Source organism: Hemitrygon akajei, unplaced genomic scaffold (genome assembly GCF_048418815.1).
Source record: "Hemitrygon akajei unplaced genomic scaffold, sHemAka1.3 Scf000085, whole genome shotgun sequence".
Taxonomy (NCBI): Eukaryota; Metazoa; Chordata; class Chondrichthyes; order Myliobatiformes; family Dasyatidae; genus Hemitrygon; species Hemitrygon akajei.
This window is the reverse complement of record NW_027331971.1, coordinates 614,945-629,375: the sequence shown is the minus strand read 5'-3', so window position 1 is coordinate 629,375 and position 14,431 is coordinate 614,945. Positions and strand designations below refer to the sequence as shown.

Below are 14,431 nucleotides of genomic sequence, written 5' to 3'. Positions count from 1 at the left end.
ACTATATCAATGTTCTGGATGGTAATGTGGTTAACTGGATTAGCAAATTTGCGGATGACACCAAGACTGGGGTATTGTTGACTGTGAGGAAAACTATCAGATCCTGCAGTGGAATCTGGACCAGCTGAAAAAATGGGCTTCAGCTGACAGATGGAATTTAATACAGTCAGGCATGATATGGTGCAGTTCGGTGGGGCACAACATGGTAAATCTTCCACTGTGAAAAATAGGGCACTGAGGAGTGCGGTACAGCAAAAGGGTCCGAGGAATACAGGTCAACTATTTATTGAATCTAGCAGCACACGTTGATAGGGTAGTAAAGAAAACTTACGGCACATTGGGTTTCATAAGTGACTGCACTGAGTACAGGAGATTGGATGTAACTCTGAAGTTGCATAAGACATTGGATAGGCCGAGTTTGGCCGAGTTCCTGCAACAGTGTGTTACTGTTTCTATGAATCTATGACTTATTCATCACTGATTCCTAACACCGACAACGGGTTGATTAAATAAAGATCCGAAATAAATATCAGTTGAATTATTCACACCTCAATTCCCCAAGAATATTCCAACAGTGTAGATATGTTTATAGTAGTTTCATACTGCCTTGCCCAATGCCCCACACGCTCCCTCTCGCAGATCTTTCGTAACCATGGTAACACACAAGATGCTAGTGGAACTCAGCAGTTCCGGCAGCATCTATGGAACTGATTAATATATCGGGCTGAGACCCCTCAGTGGAATTGGAAAGGATCGAGGAAGAGGCCAGATCATTGATTTGGAAGGTGCTAGTTGTTGTTCTGTTTGACTCTGAGCTCAGGTTTTGTGTGTAAGCAGCTGCCTGTCCGTTCACATTCCTCAGAACAGGGAGCGGCCTTTCTGCTGAAATCAAATCGGAGCAGCTTGACAATTCACCCTCATGCGGGTGTGAGAAAAAAGTCACATCAACATTGTATTTGACTATTTCTGCTGCAGGATAATGCGATTAAAATCTGCAACGTGATTTAAAGAAAATTAGCGAAAGTCGTAAATCCACAACGTTACCAGTTACAGTTGCTACCGCATTTGCTGCGAGTTTACAGCATTTTATGTTCACTTCAAACTCTCATCATCTGCTGCTGTTTAGGAAAAAATATTTTTCATGATGCCTTTAAATAAATCGACCCAACTACGATATTCCACAGTATCAGGACATTATCAAGAGTCTGGAAGCTGGTTCATTCCCAGTCACAGTTACCAGTAAACTTTTAAGTGGTGTTGATGTACAGGTGAGAGTGAGGGGAAGGGGCACAGTGATGCTGATGGTCAGTGGGTGAGCAGGAGGAGGGGATGGCCAGGGTGTAGGTGTGGAGTTTGGAGAGGGGAAAGCTGAAGGTGTGTTACACTGTTTAGGGCAGAGATAGAGTGAGAAAGAAATGGGGGGGGGGGGAGAGAGGAGAGAGGGAGAGAGAGAGAGAGAGAGAGAGAGAGAGAGAGAGAGAGAGAGAGAGAGAGAGAGAGAGAGAGAGAGAGAGAGAGAGAGAGAGAGAGAGAGAGAGAGAGAGATGGAAAGGGAACAGAGAATGCTAGGTGAGGAGAGGGAGAGTGCGGAGGACAGAGAGTTAGAGGAGGCGATTGTGAGAGAAAGAGGCTGGATGGTGAGACGGTGAGTCAGAGAGGCAGAGAGCAGGGGAGTGGGATAATACAGAGAGAGAAGTGGAGTAAAAGGGGTAGACGTGAGGGAGTAACTGGTAGGGAGAGAGTGAGGAATCAAAAAGTTAATTATGATATGATTATGTCCTGATGGTGATATGACGAATGAAAATGTCACATCTGAGATTCCGTTGTTTTAGACGCAAGAATGTGGGAGGGGTTAAAGTGGGCTTGTGGTGTTACTAGTCGGGGAAATTATCACGTTATTGCTCAGTCAGGATAAACTGGAGATCTCGTCCATATAGAACACAGAACAGCAGAGCACAGGAACAGGCCATGCGGCCCACAATGTTGTGCTGAAGCACCTCAGAAGCAAATCAAAGCTCCCAAACACTAATCCCTCCTACCTACACCATGTCCATAGCCCCCAATCTTCCTTACATTCATGTGCCGATCTAACCATCTCACAAACACCTCTAATGCCTTTGCCTCTACCTCCATACGAGGCGGCATATTCGCTGAACACGACTCTGAATAAAGAAACTTACCCCTCACATCCCTCTTGAAGCTAACCCCTCCTGCCTTCAATGTGTGCCATCTGGCAGTAGACATTTCAACCGTGGAAAACCAGATAACCCCTGTAAACTCTATTTAAGCCTCTCATACGATTTTAAGCCTCTATCAAATAGAACCATAGCACACTACAGCACAGTACAGGCCCTTCAGCCCTTCATGTTGTGCCGACCCATATAATCCTTTAAAATGTATTAAACCCACAGTACCCCGTAACCCTGTACTTTTATTTCATCAATTTGCCTGTCCAAGAGGCTTTTAAATACCGCTAATGTTTTAGCCTCCACCACCATCCCTAGTAAGTCATTCCAGGCACTCACAACCCTCTGTGTAAAAAACTAAACCCTGATGTCTTCCCTAAACTTCCCTCCCTTAATTTTGTACATATGCCCTCTTCTGTTTGCTATTGGTGCCCTGGGAAACAGGTACTGACTATCCACCCTATCTATGCCTCTCATAATCTTGTAGGCCTCTATCAAGTCCCCTCTCATTCTTCTACGATCCAAAGAGAAAAGTCCCAGCTCTGCTAACCTTGCTTCATATGGCTTGTTCTCCAAACCAGGCAACATCCTCGTAAACCCGAGGAAATCTGCAGATGCTGGGATTTCAAACAACAACACACATAAAATGCTGCTGGAACACAGCAGGCCAAGCAGCATAGAAGAGCTTTCGGCCTGACGAAGGGTCTCGGCCCGAAACGTCGACAGCGCTTCTCCCTATAGATGCTGCCTGGCCTGCTGTGTTCCACCAGAATTTTGTGTGTGTTTTTGTTTGAACATCCTGGTAAATCTCCTCTGCACCCTCTCCATGGCTTCCACATCCTTCCTATAATGATTGACCAGAATTGAACACAATGCTCTTAATGCGGTCGAACCTGAGATTTCTAGAGTTGCAACATGACCTCTCTACTCTCCACAAAAATTTTGTGCTTCAGTGAACAACCCATTTATCCAGCTTCTCATGATTGCGCAAACCCTCTATACAGGGCAGCATCCTTGTTAAACCTCCTCTGTACCCTCTCCAAAGCCACGACTTTCTTACTATAGTGGAGCGACCAGAAATGTACCACCAGATGTGGCTTTACTAGAGATAGACCATAAGATATAGGAACAAATGTAGGCTATTCCGCCCATCAAGCCCGCTCTACCATTCAATCATGGGCTGATCAAATTCTTCTCCTCATCCCCATTCCTCTGCCTTCTCCCCATACACTGGCTAATCAAGAACATCTCTATTTCTGCCTTAAATACACCCAATCACTTTGCCTCCACAGCCCCTCGTGGCAACACATTCCACAGATTTACCACCCTCTGACGAAAGTAATTTCGCCACATCTCAGTTCTAAAAGGACATCCTTCAATTCGGAAATCGTGCCCTCTTGTCGTAGACTCCTCTACCATGGGAACTTAGCCATATATAATCTTCTCAAGCCTTTTAACATTCTAAATGCCTCTATAAGATTCCTCCTCATTCTCCTGAATTCCAGGGAATACAGACAAAGAGCTGTCAGACGTTCCTCATACGGTAACCCTTTCATTCCTGGAATCATTCTCGTGAATCTTCTCTGAACCCTCTCCAATGTCAGTATATCCTTTCTAAAATAAGGAGCCCAAAATTTATAGTTATAATGTAATCTCCTTGAACTCAATGCCTCGACTAATATAGGAAAACATTCCATAATCCTTAACCACCTTGTCGGTATGTGCAGCCACTTTTAAAGAGCTAGGAATTTGGTTCACAGAACTCTCTGCTCAGCATCACCAGTTAATGCATCCCACATCCTATTCCAATGTGAGGTCCTCTTTGCTGCCTTATCTCATCAAAATCAATTACTCCTTTTTCAAAAGTTGGCTGTCTTTAACAATTTCCTCCAATCCCACCCTTTGTCTGTTCATCAGTCACTCCAGAAATGTTACACAAGCGAAGCGATGGACGAACCCGAGTGCAGAACATGGGCGCGGGAGGCGTTCTTGTCGTAGCGAGCATGGAACCGGTATCCAGGAGTGATGCTAGACTTAGAACTGGCAGTCCTAGGAAAAATGAAACGAGGTTACTCATACCAGAGTCGATCAACGAACTGGCAGTTCCCTGATTTGATCACAGAGATTTTCTCCTGCATTTGCTGATGGAAAGCAGGTGTGTGTAGATAGTGTAACCTGGGAATGATTGGAAACTAAACGAGGCGATGAGGCCCAATTCCTGAGGTAACTAGCAAGGTGGGAGATTGCCAGAAGGGACCATAACAGTACTCCCCCCTCAATGGGAATCTCCTGGCGATCCTCCAGGCCAGCCGATGAACATGCCGAGAATTTAGAACGGGAATACGCCTCCATGGAAGGCCAACAAAAGTGTTTTTTTTTTCAGGAGAACTTGGGTCCGATTACTCCCGGGTGGCGGGCGAACCGAGACGTGTGCCCCCATTGCAGAACCTGAGACCTGACTGAAACGGGCACATACAGGCGATCACCGAGTCCATTGCCGGGGTCGAAGTCATCCCGGTGGGCTTCTTTTACTTTCGACTCGATCTCCCAAGTGAGGGTGGCAACCACGCAGGATGGTGCGAGGATACTTCTCGCACTGGAAGTGTCCTCCTTGGAGACGTATTGGAGTCAAACGGCATTATTCGGCCCAACTGTCGAAGTTGAAACGTTCGGCAGTCTGAATATACCCCAGGTTTTTATGAACCACAAACGGCTGTTCTGCCCCCTCCAGCCGGTGTCTCCATTCTTCCCGAGGCTAGTCTGACCGCCAGGAGTTCCCGATTCCCCACGTCGTAATTCCGCACGGCGTGGGGAGTCGGCGGGAATAGAAGGTGCAGGGGTGAAGCTTTTCGTCCGACCTTGCTCCTTGGGACAGGACTGCTCCTATCCCGGAGTTAGAGGCGTCCACCTCGGCAGTGAATTGACTGGCTGGGTCCGGATGGACCTCGATGGGAGCCTCTTCATGTCGGTGAACGCCGTCAGCTTCGGAGTCCCAACAGAAGGGGGTAGTAGGCGAGGTAAAGGGGGCTGCCACTCGACTGTAGTCTCTGATAAATCGGCGGTAGAAGTTAGCAAACCCCAGGAATCATTGAGGTTGTTCGCAGTTCGTGGGCCTAGGCCATTCTTCCACTGCCCGGATCTTCTCGGGGTCTGCTCTCACCTGCCCGCTCTCAATGCTTCCCAGGAAGCTGACCAAAGGAACGTGGAACTCACATTTCTCCGTCTTCACAGATAACTTGTTCTCCCACAGTCTCTGGAGGACTTGACGGACAAGGTGAACGTGTTCTTGAGGGGTGCTAGAAAATATCAGGATATCATCCAGGTAAACGAATACGAACCGATTGATAAAGTCCCTCAGTAGGTCATTAATGAGGGCTTGAAAAACGGCGGAAGCATTGGTGAGGCCAAACGGACTGACCAAATATTCGAAGTGTCCAGATGTTTATTAATGGCCATCTTCCACTTGTCTCCCTCCCTCACCCTGATGAGATGGTAGGCGTTACGAAGGTCCAGCTTTGAGAAAATGGTGGCTCCGCGCAGTGGCTCAAATCTCAACTAACGTGGGGTAGAGTGTACTTGTTCTTAACTGTTATACTGTTTAGGCCTCTGTAATCAATGCAAGGACGAACCGACCCGTCCTTCTTTTCTACAAAAAAGAAACCGGCACCTGCAGGGGAAGATGAAGGTCTGAAAATGCCCGCCATGAGGGAGTCGCTGATGCTCTTCTCCATTGCTTCACTCTCCGGTCGGGATAGATTAAAAAGGTGACTGGTCGGTAGCGAGGCCCCGGGGAGAAGTTCGATGTCACAATCATATAGACGCTGAGGAAGCAGGAAAGGGCCGGTTGTTTACTGAATACCGGTCCCAGGTCATGGTATTCTGTGGAGACTCGGGACAAATCGAAGTGTTCCGGGACAGGTGGGGTCGCTGGGAGACGGGGCTGACCGCAGACAGTTGGCGTGTCAGACTGGCTCCATTTGGCTATCCTCCTGGCAGACCAGTCAATGTGGGGATTGCGTTGGGTCAGCCATGGATACCCTAGAACTACCGGGGGCTTGAGGTGAACGAATGAGACTGAATCGTACCTCCTCCCGATGGTTGCCGGATTGCATCAAATTCAGGGGTGGTGAACTGTGGGTAAGCCGAGCCAGCAGTTTTCCGTCCAGAGCCCGGACCACCAGGGGGGTACTGAGCGGCTCGTGATCTATTCCAGCCTGGGAGGCAATATCAGCGTCCAGCAGATTGCACTCGGTACAAGAATCCACCAAAGCGGATAGGGAGAGAGACAGTCGCTGGTAACTCACGGTAGCGGGGATCTGAATCCGTGTCTTGCGAGCTGAAGGGAGCATCGTCCGGCTCACCAGGACCTCCATTTTCGCTGCTGAGCACTCCCTTTTGGTCGCTGAGGGCAGGTATCCTAGAAATGTCCTGGCTGGCCACAGTACAAACAATCCCCATTCACCACTTCCATTTTCGCTGCTGAGCACTCCCTTTTGGTCGCTGAGGGCAGGTATCCTAGAAATGTCCTGGCTGGCCACAGTACAAACAATCCCCATTTCTCCAACTCCATTTTCGCTGCTGAGCACTCCCTTTTGGTCGCTGAGGGCAGGCATTCTAGAAATGTCCTGGCTGGCTACAGTACAAACAATCCCCATTCTCCACCTCCATTTTCGCTGCTGAGCACTCCCTTTTGGTCGCTGAGGGCAGGCATCCTAGAAATGTCCTGGCTGGCCACAGTACAAACAATCCCCATTTCTCCACCTCCATTTTCGCTGCTGAGCACTCCCTTTTGGTCGCTGAGGGCAGGCATCCGAGAAATGTCCTGGCTGGCCACAATACAAACAATCCCCATTTCTCCACCTCCATTTTCGCTGCTGAGCACTCCGTTTTGGTCGCTGAGGGCAGGCATCCTAGAAATGTCCTGGCTGGCCACAGTACAAACAATCCCCATTCTCCACCTCCATTTTCACTGCTGAGCACTCCCTTTTGGTCGCTGAGGGCAGGCATCTTAGAAATGTCCTGGCTGGCCACAGTACAAACAATCCCCATTCTCCACCTCCATTTTCGCTGCTGAGCACTCCCTTTTGGTCGCTGAGGGCAGACATCCTAGAAATGTCCTGGCTGGCCACAGTACAAACAATCCCCATTTCTCCACCTTCATTGACCGACAAGCCTGAACAACATTCTGACTGTCATAACTCATCCATGATGGAATGATGAAACAGACACAGGAGACCGAACGGCCTTTCCGCACGATGTCTCATTTCCTTGTGAACCTTGTCACATCTTCGCTTTATCCCAAAATCATGAGATTATTGGGCCTTGTAGTCTACTTACCAACATCCATCTGTAAAGCAGCGTTGCCGGGTATAATTAAAATCTCCTGCGTTACGTTTCTGTTGACATTTTTGCGATCAACTCCCACCCAGTTTTTAGATTCAGTCCTGTCTATAAACGTTTATTTCTCCGCTTCCCTAAATGTGAAAGCGATGAGACTTCCAAGCGTTCTCATCCATCTCAACAAACGTCCTTCCCAAATTCTTGCCGAGACGCGTCTCACGAGTCTTCGAATTGTAATATTTTACAGCTTCACTCTCCACAAAAACTGCCTAACCTGAAGAAACTGTAACACTCTCGCTTTCATTTCCGATTGGCAGGATGATATATGTGTTTGAGTGTGTATGACTTTCCTTACAAATCAGTCATTTATTCCGTTCTCAAACACAGATCAAAAGTTGTCAGGGTGGCCGAGTGGTCTAAGGCGTCAGACTCAAGGGATGAAAGTCCTTCCGACAAACGGGAGTGTTCTGGTCTCCATCTGGGGTCGTGGGTTCGAATCCCACTCCTGACAAAATTTGTCTTTAAGAATTCAATCGAGGCGATGTTATTTCTACAAACAAACCCTGGGCTTTTGAGGTGGATTAGAAAAACTGTTGGAGGATAAGATTATGTTTTTGACACTGTTCATCGTATTGCAACAGGTCACCGTACACCGAATTCTGAGTGAGTGATTTATTCAGAAAAACAATTCACGGTGAAGCATCTCGTCCCGAAACGCCGACTGCTTACGCTTTTCCACAGATGCTGCCTGGTCTGCTGAGCTCCTCCTGGCATACTCAGCTATTCAATATATAAAAGTTTCTGAAGTGAAATCATTGGTTGTCAGATTATTTAATGGATGGGCATGTGAGCGTACATTATCACCTGTTGATCAAAGGTCTGATTGCTGATGGGTAGTAACTGTTCTTGAACGTGGTGGTGCGAGTCCTGAGGCTCTTGTACCATCTACCCGATGACAGCAGCGCAAAAAGAGCATGGCAGGATGGTGACGACCTCTGACGGTGGATGCTGTTTTCCGATCACATCGTTTTATGTGGATCTGCTTAATGTTTGGGAGTGCATTTCCTGTGATAGACTGGGCCGAATTCACTAACTTTTTAAAGATTTTCCTTCAAAGGTACGGTATTTCCGTACCACGTCTTGTTGCAGACAGACAATATACTCTCTACGACACATCTATAGAAGCTCATCAAGGTTTTTGATGTCATGCTGAATCTCCGCAGTCTCCGAAGAAAGCAGAGGAAAGAGTTATACCAACAATTTAAAGTTACAAACTTGCCCCACCTCTGATCAACCAAGGAGAACTGGCTCAAGGACCTCTGGTTTTCCCTCTGCTGAGGACAACAATCAGTCCTTGGTCTTGCCGACATAGAGTGATAGGGTGTTGGCACATCTTGTTTAAAACGATCCCCTCTTAGTTGAAATGTATGCCCTAAGAGAGGATCGTTTAAAGACATGTAAACCCTGGAATGGAGATAACTTCTGCGTGCTCTACCATTATCTATGCCTGAAAATCTAAGAAAAGTCCATCAGATTCCCCCTCACCTCCGATGCTCCAGAGAAAAAGAACAATTTTGACTAAACTCCCGTTATTGCACAAACAGTCTAATTCAGGTAGCATCTTGGTGATGCTCTTCTGCACACTCCCCGAATCCGCGTCATCCTTTCTCTGGAGGATGGCCTGAACGGAGTGCAGCACAATTCCAGTGCTGTGATGCTGTACGCTCTGATTCCGCACATGCTCGGCAATCTGAGAAAATGCATCCCGTCCATATTCATTTAAAATCCCAGGATAGAGTGTGTGTTTGTATGTATACCCGCTCAACAAAACAGTCAGTCAGACTATTCCGAAATACAGCTGTTTATCTGGCATGTGGAGACAGTACTGCAGGGGCTGTCAGGGTGGCCGAGTGGTCTAAGGCGCCAGACTTAAGGCGAGAAAGCCTCTTCCTAGTAAACGCGAGTGTTCTGGTCTCCACCTGGAGGCGTGGGTTCGAACCCCACTCCTGACAAATACTCTGTTTTTCACGTGCTGTTTTTTTTATAATGTAACCACTGTAATTTTACTGCAGCGATCAAAGCGTGGACTGTTTGGGAGTATGAGAAAGAAGCAATTAAGATAAAAATTTTGTTTTAGTCACAACAGAGAGCAGAACAACGGGTTACATGGGATTCAGTCTGCAGAGTTTGATGAGAAAGAGGCCTCGTTGAAGAGTGTCTGCGTCACGTTCTTAACCGTGGCTGTTATTTGGACAGAATGACATTGGGGCCATTCAAACACGTTGTTGGTCTCTGTATTGAAACGACATTTTACATAGTCGTTCTTAAGCGTACATCTGCCCTGGAGCCCTGTAACGTGTGTTTAACACCTTTCTGGATTTGGGAATATCGGATTGATCATTCCGGACTGGATTATATTCACTTTCCGTTGTTTAACAGGCCGCTTTTCCTTGTTTTGCAATGCAGATGCTTTAAGTCATACAGCATGGAAAATAGACTTCGGCCCAATTAATTCAAAGTTCAGAGCAGAAAGTAAATGTTGCATCACAGCATATCTATATACATATATCACCATTTGCAGCAATGGGATTGACATTCCTGCGGGCATCCAAGAAACGCAATAAAATCCATGAAGGACCGCACTAACAGGACGGTCAAAACACTCAATGTGTACAATACAGCAATCTGTGCAAGTCAAGTGAAAGAATAATGATAATAGCAATATTAATTTCAAAAGTTATAAAAATAAAATCTGGACAAAATCAGCGAATTAGATTAAACGTGAAGAGAGTTGCAATTGAGGTAGCATAATATATAACAGAACTGCAGGATAAAGTACAACTGATGGATGAATACTCTTATTTTATATATTAATGACTTGGATGCTGGAATTGACGATCAGACGGACAGGTTTGCGGTCCAGATGAAGATAGGTGGAGGTGCAGGAAATCTGGAGGAAGTAGAAAGTCTACAAAATGACAGAGGAAGTGGAGGAGAATGGGCAAAGAAGTGGCAGACATAAAACACAGGCACGAAATGCATGGTGCTGCACTTGAGCAGAAGAAATAAAATGGAAGACTATTTTCTAATCGTAGAGAAAATTGTAAAATCTGAGGTGCAAAAGGAATCAACGTTGTTCGTCCAGCATCCCCTGAAGGTGAATATGCATGTTGCGAAAGTGGTGAGGAAGGCCAATGGGATGTTCGCGATCATTTCCAGAGGAATGGGGTATGGATGCAGCGATGGGATTTTCAGGTTTTAAAATGCACTGATGAGGCCTTACCTTGAGTACTGTGAGCAGTTTGGAGCCCCTTGTCTGAGACAGGTTGTGCTGTCACTGAAGACGGTTCAGAGGTGGTTTAGAAAATTATTCCAGTGTTGAAAGCTTTGTCATGCCAGAAGCATGTGCTGGTTCTGGGTCTCTACTCAGGGGAATTCAGGAGAGTGAGTGGTTCGCGCATCAAATCACCCCTTGGACAGTCTCTGTCAATCGTGTCACCCAGCTGACTACTGGACCGTCTCTCCACGTGTCTATCACTGATGTCACCCAGCTGACTACTGGACCGTCTCTCCCCGTGTCTATCACTCGTGTCTCCCGGCTGCTTAGGCGCTCCTGCTCCATGACTAAACTTAGCTTCCCTCTGTTTCATCAGCTGCGGATGAATGTCAGGAACCCCCGCTGGAACCAATCGGCGAGACCTGTCTCGGAAAGGGATGCCCTCGGTTCCTCTAATACTGTGGCAAGTACTCTTGGAGAAATCAAACTCAGAACTGCCAGTTGAAAAGGCGTCTTCGCGTTCCAACACGTTATCAGTTAATCTCCATTTCCATTCCTCGAACATTTCAGCAAATGTTGGGTTTCCGGTCGCTCTAGTTGCTCCCAGAATGTAACATGACAGGTTTAGACAGGATGCACCTCACAGTTCCTCCTTTCCGCTCATCATCCTACTTAGCAGGAACTTGCACCTTCTTAAAAGCAGCTCTGAACACATGGTGAATGGACAAGGTGTTCAAAAAGTTCTCTCTACTTCTCTCTTTGCTTGCTCCTTGGAACCTTCTCACAAGAATAAAAAGTTCCATCCGTTTCCATAGTCTCAGTTACTCCAACATCTGCTTCCATAAATGGCAGCTTCAACGAAAAGTAGCCATTGTATGGGTACTTATCAGTACTAAGCCCCGGAATTCCAAGGGCACTAACAGGCACCAATGGCAAGTACGTGGACTCCGATTGTAAATGACACTAGACACCAGGATATGACAGCACAATACAGACCCTTCGGCACTCGATTTTGAGCCAAACCATATATTTCTTCAATCCATTTGCCTGTGCAAGAGGCTCTTAAATACCCCTAATGTTTCAGCCTCCACCACAATCCCTGGCAAGTCATTCCAGGCACTCACAACCCTCTGTGTAAAAGAAAATACCCCTCATGTCTCCCATAAACGTCTCTCCCTTAACTTAACTGTGTATGTATGCCCTCTGGTGTTTGCTATTCGTGCCCTGGGAACCAGGTACTGGCCAGCACCTTATCTATGCCTCTCATAATCATGTAGACCTCTATAAAGACCCCTCTCATCCTTCTATGCTCCAAAGAAAAATGTTCCAGCTCTGCTAACCATGCCTCATAACACTTGTTTTCCAATCCAGGCAATTTCCCTGTAAATCTCCTCTGCACCCTCTCCATAGCTTCCACATCCTTCCTATAATGAGGTGACCAGAACGGAAAACAGTACCCTAAGTGTAGTCTCACCAAAGTTTAGTAGAGTTGCAACATGATCTCTCTACTCTTGAAATCAATCCCCCTATTAATGAAGCCTAGCATCCCATAGGCCCTCTTAACTATTCTATTAATCTGTGCAGCGACCGTGAGGGATGTATGGATTTGAACCTCAATGTCCCTCTGTTCATCCACACTTTTAAGTAACCGACCACTAAACCTGTACTCAGCCTTCTGGTTTGTCCTTCTAAAATGCAGCACCGCACACGTAATCGGATTGAACTCCATCTGCCACTATTCTGGCCAACTCTGCATCCTGTACATACCCTCTTGTAACCTTCGACAACCTACAGCTCCAACCACAACTCCTCCAATCTTCGTGTCATCCGCAAACTTACTCACCCATCCTCCTGCGTCTTCATCCAGGTCATTTATAAACATCACAAAGAGCAAGGGTCCCAGGACTGATCCTTGCAGCACTCCACTAGTCACCGACCTCCAGGCGGAATACGTTCCTTCCACAACTAACCCCTGCTTTCCTCCAGTAACCATTTTTTTATACAAACAGCAAGGATCCACTGATCCCATGCCTCATGACTTTCTGGATGAGTCTCTCGCGGGGGACCTTGTCAAATGCCTTATTAAAATCGATGTAGACGACATCTACCGCCATACCCTCATCAATTTATTTTGTTACCTCTTCAAAAAACTCAATTAGGCCCGTGAGGCACGATCTTCCCTTCATAAAGCCATGTTGACTATCCTTGAGTAGACTGTACTTCTCCAAATGCTCGTAGATCCTATCCTTAAGAATCCTTTCCAATGGTTTGCAGACCACCGACGTAAGACTCACTGGTCTATACCAGGTCTCACCAGGTTTCTCAGAATCAGAATCAGAATCAGACTTTAATCGCCAAGTACCTATGCACATACAAGGAATTTACTTCCGGCAGATGTTGTCTCTCTGCTCATAACAATAACAATGATAAATATAAATGAAAATATAAATTGTACATACAGGTAGTGCAATCCAAGTAATAGTTAGCCGACAGTTAACCGGCAGTTAACTGTTCAGCAAAGTGTCCACAGTAGGGAAAAAACTTCTCCAGTCCCTATTAGTCTTAGTCTGGAGGGATCTGAAGCGCCTACCAGACGGAAGCAGATCAAACAGTTAACTTTTTTAACAAGGAAACTACATTAGCCGTTTTCCAATCCTTCGACACCTCCCCTGCAGCCAAAGAGGATTCAAAGATCATAGCTACTGCTCCAGCAATCTCTTCTTTCACTTGCCACAGCAACCTGGGGTATATCTCGTCCGGACCTGGGGATTTGTGGTTTTTAAGAAGATCCAACACTTCTTCTTCCTTAATCTCCACATTCTCCAGCACACAGGCCTGCTCTATTTCGACCTCACCCTGATCAAGATCCTTTTCACTTATGAATACTAAAGCAAAGTATCCATTTAGTAACTCTCCAACCTCCTGCGCCTCCAGGCACATGTTGACCTCTTTATCCTTTTGCGGCCCCATCTTCATTCTTGTCATCGTTGCTCTTCACATACGCATAGAACACCTTGGGGTTTTCCTTAATCCTAGATGCCAAGGCCTTCTTATGCCCCCTTCAAGCTCTCCTAATTCCTTTCTTAAGCTCCTTCCTGGCTATCCTATATTTCTCATGAGCCTCTCCTGCTTCCTGCTTCTTATATCTAACATATGCTTTCTTCTTTCTCTTGACGAGTTGCCTCACATGTTTTGTCAGCCACGGTTCCCTTTTCCTACCATTTTTTCCTTGCCTCAGTGGGACAAACCTATCCTGAACCCAGCACTAGTGTTCCCTAAACTTCCTTCACATTATTTCTGTGCTTTCACCTTTGAACATCTGTTTCCAATTTACTCCCGCTAGTTCCCGCCTCATCCCTTCAGTTAGCCATTCCCCAGTTAAGCACTTTCAAATTGCCTGTTTTTATCCTTTTCCATAGCAATGCTGAAGCTAAGGGAGTTGAGGTCACTCTCACCAAAATGCTCTGCCACCTGATCAGGTTCATTACCTGGAACTAGACCCAGGCTTTTCCTCTCATCAGCCGGTCCACATACTGTATCGGGAATCCTTCTTGAACACACCTGACAAATTCAGCCACAGCTATCCCCCTTGCAGTCAGGTGGTGTTAGTCAATATGAGGGAAGTTGA

The 14,431-nt window shown here is 46.5% G+C and overlaps 2 non-coding genes across 2 annotated transcripts; both read left to right on the top strand.

Moving 5' to 3' along the window:
* The first annotated feature begins 7,923 nt into the window (after positions 1–7,923).
* Positions 7,924–8,037, top strand: trnal-caa (transfer RNA leucine (anticodon CAA)). The gene is made up of 2 exons: positions 7,924–7,961; positions 8,003–8,037. It is a non-coding gene; the product is annotated as a tRNA-Leu (tRNA).
* A 1,385-nt stretch (positions 8,038–9,422) lies between these two features.
* trnal-uaa (transfer RNA leucine (anticodon UAA)) lies at positions 9,423–9,538 on the top strand. The gene is made up of 2 exons: positions 9,423–9,460; positions 9,493–9,538. It is a non-coding gene; the product is annotated as a tRNA-Leu (tRNA).
* Positions 9,539–14,431: the final 4,893 nt, after the last annotated feature.